General features: G+C 44.0%; 1 long non-coding RNA gene across 1 annotated transcript; it reads left to right on the top strand.

Annotated features, from left to right (window-relative positions):
• The first annotated feature begins 222 nt into the window (after positions 1 to 222).
• On the top strand, positions 223 to 4,812 carry LOC127021608 (uncharacterized). Its single transcript, XR_007767243.1, has 3 exons — positions 223 to 265; positions 1,232 to 1,666; positions 2,162 to 4,812. It is a non-coding gene; the product is annotated as an uncharacterized LOC127021608 (long non-coding RNA).
• Positions 4,813 to 5,850: the final 1,038 nt, after the last annotated feature.

Genomic DNA, 5,850 nt, shown 5'->3' with positions numbered 1-5,850 from the left:
AGATCCTCAGCTGGCATAATTTAGCACAGCTCCACCTGTTCGAGTGGTGACCTCCCGTTATTTTGCCCTCTCCTGTTGCCAAACAGAGATGGGCGTGTGAATGATGAGCCTATATATGAAAGGCACTGTTCTCATCCCATTTCTCCAACTGCAGACTGCAGCTACTGACTGTCATGGTGATACTTTGGTTTTGCACCAAATCAGAATCCTGTACCATCCAGGGAAACAAAAAAGCTTAAGCTATGGGATGTCTGCATTCTCTAAGGTATCTCCTCCCTTGTGGTGGTTGTATGTATCCTAGCTTCTTAAATTGACTTTTCACGTTGTCTAAACATATTTAGACATAAGATTTCACAATTACAGGAAAGTTGCTTTCAACATCCTCCTACTCTCGTTCAGATCCATTCTCTTTTGCTCTCATGTTCTTATCATATTTAAGAATTCCGTGTAAATGAGCATTAATGAACCAATTTTAAATTATTTTTCTATGAGCAATTTCAGCTGCAAGTCGCTTGATTATGTGAATCCAAATGATGGGGGTGGGGGGAGGGAGAGCATAAAATGTGTCTTTGCTGCAGTAACCTGTGGCCAATTTAAGTGCTGGAGCAAAGGTAAATGCAGAAGGGTTGAGCTGCCATGTGAATGCTGTCTGCACAGCACTGGGTGGAGAGGAGATGGTGCAGGACTGTAAAAGTCAGGGAAATGCACATGATCACATAGAGGCGGGGGGAAAAAAAAAATCTCTTCCTTTCTCTCTCTCTATTGAAGCTCACCTCCCTGCGCTACCTCTGCAGGACATGGCATTGGTATCTGCAAGCCCATCTCCCTCCTTTGGATGGGGAAAGCAGCTAGCACAATCACTAGCTGGCAGAGAAACAAGCATTAGGTGGTTTGTGGGATGGGTGCCAGCATAGAGGAAGAGGTGGGGGCACAGGAAGTTTGGGTGGATTTGTGTCACCACACACGAGGTGCATCAATCCAAGGTCGGAAGAGATTTAATAGCCATGCCTGTAAGGCACAGTAGCATGTAGGAACTGACAAGACGATATCTTAAAACCTTGTGTGCAGCAGCTGCGCACACTAATATATTGTTTTCCAATGCCAGGTACATTCTATATTTTAGCTCTATAAATTTCAAAGTTAATCCAGAAACGAGTTATTCAGCATTGCAATAAAATGTGACTACCTTCTGACAGCTTTGTTCTTTTCTTTCTTCCTGAGGCATGAGCAGAGAAGAGAGGCTGGTCTGCTGCAGAAACCAATAACCAGAAGTTAAACCACAAGAGTTCAAAGGGCTTGGTCCACCTCCTGTGGAAGCTAATAGGAGTTTTCTACTACTCAGAAACCAAATGGGATCTGACCCACAGCAGCTGGATGGCTGCGAGGGACAGAGGAGCCTGACTGAGGCTGAATCACGGCTCCAAATATCTTTGAGAAGGAAGATAGTCTCTTTCCAAGTCTGGGGCGGTTTCCATTTTGTCTTCCAGCTTGAGGATAGCGTTTAGTAGAGTGGACATTGCTGACTTCGGGCTTTGATCACTCTATAAGGGAGGGCTGTCTGGTGGTTGCAGAAAAGGCACTGGTTTCAAAACTCCTGGGTTTTTTTTCCCCCAGCTCTGCTATTGACTTTCTCTCTGACCTTGGGCACATCAATTCTTCCACTGAAGTAAGTGGGAACTCAATTGCATTTTATGTTTCTTTATGAGTCAGATTCCCTTTCTGCAAAATGAGGATCATAACACTTAACTACCTCTCAGAAGTGCTCTGAGGCCTAACAACAAATTAATGTTTAAGATCCTTGGATTTAAAAAAAAAAAAACCCTTTACAGATATGTGAATTTCAGTGAAAAGTATCAATTTGTTGAAACTGAAAAGTTCTGCAGATGAGGATTGTTTTCAATGCATTTCTAGGCTTGGAAAAAAAAAAGAGATTTAAAGCATCATTTTGAAATGGTTGAAATGTCCTGTTTCAACATTTTGGAAGTGAAATATTTTTGTTTTTCATTTTGAAATGACTTTCCTTTTTTTTTATTATATTACATGCTATAAATATGACACAAAATCAAGGCAAATTGAGGCATGACATCTCTGTTTGTTAAAAGTGAACTGTTTTGAATTACCTGAAAGGACATTACTTTTTTTTTCTTAATTTCCTCTGCAGAGAACTCTGACATCTCCTGGATTTGCTCTGACTATCTGGCCAAATTTCAAAACCCACTGGGAAATGGGATTTTTATGCTCCTCAGAACCTGTGAGGGCATGAAGGCTCTGCGAGACTTCCCCAAATGTCACACAGGGCTGCTATCCTGAGGAACTATTCTGCTAAAGTGAAAATATCATATCACAGAGACACAAGGCCTTGGGAAGAAGGTGAAAGGCATGATCTGAAGACATCCAGTTATACGTAGTTGTGCTGACTGGACACCGATTTACATAAAACTGCAGGTATTTAAGCATTGGAGCAGGCTACCTTCAATGGTTGCAGAGTCTCTTTCATGGGAATATTTAAAATTATGTACAACATTTGTAGGAAAGGCATAAGTAAAGCCGACCCTGCATTAAGCAGGCTAAGGGATAGCTGAACACCTGAGGTCTCCTTCAGCCCTGCAGGCTGATGCCGTCATTTGCTTGGGCAACGAGGTGCTGAATCCAGGGTGTCCCCTGGGAGCAGAGGGACTACAGCAAGGAGAAAAGCAGGAAAAGAGGGAAAACGGAGCTTTAAAAGGGCACATATGAGCAAGAGAGAATGAAAGAGAAGCAGAAGGGGAGCTGGCTGGAATCACAAGGCACATCAGCCAAGGGAGGAAGCAGGAGATAACTCAGAGGGGTCCAAACACAACAAATCCTCAAAGCAAAACTAAACTTGGCAGAAACATTTACCCACAATGACCCTTGTGCATTGGATGTATAATAATTTTTAAAAGAAACCAACTACTAAGAGTTATGCTTCTCATGATGAAAGTTTCTTCTCATGTTCTTTGCCTTCCACCCAAGCTACAACATCCCAGTTCTCACTCATATGCCAAGTGTAGTTTTAATTTGGGCCCCCTTCTGTGTTCGTTTTCTCTCTTATTCCAGCAGCACAACTGCCCCAACCATTCACCTGGCAGGATCAAACCAGGGCTGTGACTGTGTCCCTTAGATGAGAGATCTCCCAGGCAGAACACAGGGGTGCTCACCACAGCGAGTGGCTGATCCAGCAGAGTTCAGTGGAGTTGGACAAGGACCAAGCTGCAAATTTTGCCTCATCTTTTGTGATGCCAGCCGCCAAACATCTTAATAGCAAGCAGCCCACTTTATCCTCTATTGCAAGGGATGCAAAACGTTGCCTGAGAGATGTGGCATGAGGTGGAAAAGGTGCAGCTCCAGTCCTCCTGTCCCAGTATCTCTCCATTTGTTCATACAACCTTAGTAATGTTGTATCAAACATTGCACACAAGTGCTGTGGCCAGAGACGTGTGACAAGGGTCTCACTGCAGTGTAAAGGTCTCTGGGCACGTACCAACTGTTTTTAGCTAGCTGAAATGTATCCTGCGGTTGCACAGTGGAATTTTCTAATGCCTATGTAGAGCCAGCACTATAGTCAGCAGGCCAGCACGCCTGCGTTACCACTGCCCTCTCACCTCAGACAGAACATCTCAGTGGCCTGTGAGCCCCGTAACCTTTCTTACTGGGATTCTCCTGGAGATTAGACTAAAGGGAACAGGGTGATCTGAGCTCTATCTCTGCTGACACCCTGAATTCCCACTATTTATCAGCTTCTCTTTAAAAGGATTTCAGATTGCATTTCCATATCTAGCATATGGAGACTTTCATTTATTTGACAGGTTGATTCTTTTATCAGACGTTTATAAGGATTTACAATATTAATGCACTCCGCATGCAGTACTGGATTTTGCACAGAAAAAGTGCTAGCAAAGGGACAAACTGTCCTCAGAGCAGTTTTCCCTTGTCTTTCCCGTCCCACCTTTCCTATGCTTTACGGAGGCAGGTCAGTACAAAAAAGCCTGTGATAACACTAATGCCCTTTCCAAGCATTTTCTGCTGGGATGAGTGATGATGGACGCAGGCTCCTTAAAAGAGCTGAGTACCTGAGGCTCTTCTTTCCTTGTGGTTGTACTCAGAGGGATGGGGATACAGGCAGTGAGAAAGCCCCTGCCAGTAGGGTGAGCAGCGACAGGCAAAAGAAGAGGAGAAAGGCGCTGAACCCTGCAGGAGATCTGCAGAGAGGAGACAGATACTGGCTTTGCTTTAGACTGAGAATTGCAAAATAAAATCCTCCAGGACAAAGCCTGCAGGGCAGAGATTTCTCCTTTTTGACAGCCTACAGTGAATGAAGCACAAAATAGCCTGCTGTCTCCGCAGACAGCAAGGATATTTGGAGACGTCAAACTGTAGTACAGAGGATGCACAAGAGGAATGGAGACACAGCTAACTACTTCCCAGACTTTTGATTTTTTGTTCCAAGCAGGAGATCCTGAAATCATGCAAGTTTTTCTTGTGTTCCTGCTGGAATGAAAAACATAGCTTCTTCCTGCTTTGGGATAGCAGATGGAAATAAAGCTTATTTGGTCTTCATTATCTGCCCTCGTTTCAGATTCAAAGGTGCTTGGATTCAAAGTCTGCATATTTTCAGTCCTAGCAAAGGGCAAGGGAATAGCAGTGGACACAGCCTAGCATAAAATCAGATTTCCCACTTCCAAACCACATGTAGAACCAGTTTCTCAGATTCTTTCAGGGGTTTATAAGGACAGGTTATTTCTGCTGCATAGCTGATGATTTGCCTAATATAGCTCCAATCTCATACTGAGATTTGCTTGCTGATTTGACTTTGATTTGACAGTTGCATTTGGTAGTCTACAATGATCAATAACAGGTTAGCTTTGGTAATATAGTTTTCTTGATTTTTAGTTTGAGTTGGTTAAGTGCATTGATAGAATCTGTAAAGCATCCAGAGGCCCATTAGGCTCAGTTAGGACCCTGGGAGCAGCTCTTCAAGGACAGACCAACCTAAAAGTCTGCCCTGCTCCCTGCCTAACTGACCGCCCGTGGAGAATAGGGTGCTGCTTCGTGGCAGCAGACCCTGCCATAGTCCTGCCCTTTCCACGTTCATGAGCATGTTCCGACTTGTCCTTGTGCAGACACTCAGTGAACTGGTTAAGGAAAGCAAGTCACCAGGAAAAAAAATAAAAGAAATGCTTTTGTGCCACTTTAGCTCACCAAACTGGCTCAGAGCATCAGGCGTGCTGGTTCCAGGGGCAGAGCAGCAGAAAAGCAGGCGGATTTAGAGAAACAGCCACAGGATTGCATCAGCAGAGAAAGTTCCTCCAGGATAATTACAATGCAAATGCAAAGTGGTTTGATGAAACTGCACTAACCATTTATTTGGATTTTCTGATTAAACATTAAAAGGGTCTTCAGCTGGTTTACCATCACATGATACTGCCACTTGAATTGTGAATGCCCACATCTACTTGGGGCTTAATGAGGTTTAATTAATTTATAGCCACACCTTACTTCCCCGGTATTAATTTGCCTGCAGATGCCTGTATTGCCCTTAGTCTCTCATTCAGCTTGAAGGGGTAAAAGATACTTTGGATTAATACATAAGAGTCTCAGCAAAGTGGGGTCAGGGTAAGGGGCAGAGATTATGTAGTGAGTGCTTAGCCACAGCACTCACTAGAACTAGTACTAACTTGACAGAGCAAGGAGTGAACGGGTTGCAAAGAAGGGTCTCATCTCTGGTCTGCACAGGGCAGAGCAACACAGAGGTGGTAAGTGATGCTGCCTGCACAGAGCCCCTTCTAACACTGCAAACTAGGATATGTTTTCTCTTGCAAGGGGATGGTC

The sequence above is a fragment of the Gymnogyps californianus genome, chromosome 13 (assembly GCF_018139145.2).
Source record: "Gymnogyps californianus isolate 813 chromosome 13, ASM1813914v2, whole genome shotgun sequence".
NCBI classification, from domain to species: Eukaryota; Metazoa; Chordata; class Aves; order Accipitriformes; family Cathartidae; genus Gymnogyps; species Gymnogyps californianus.
Note: the sequence above shows the minus strand (reverse complement) of the source record. Positions and strands in the feature narration are given on the sequence as shown.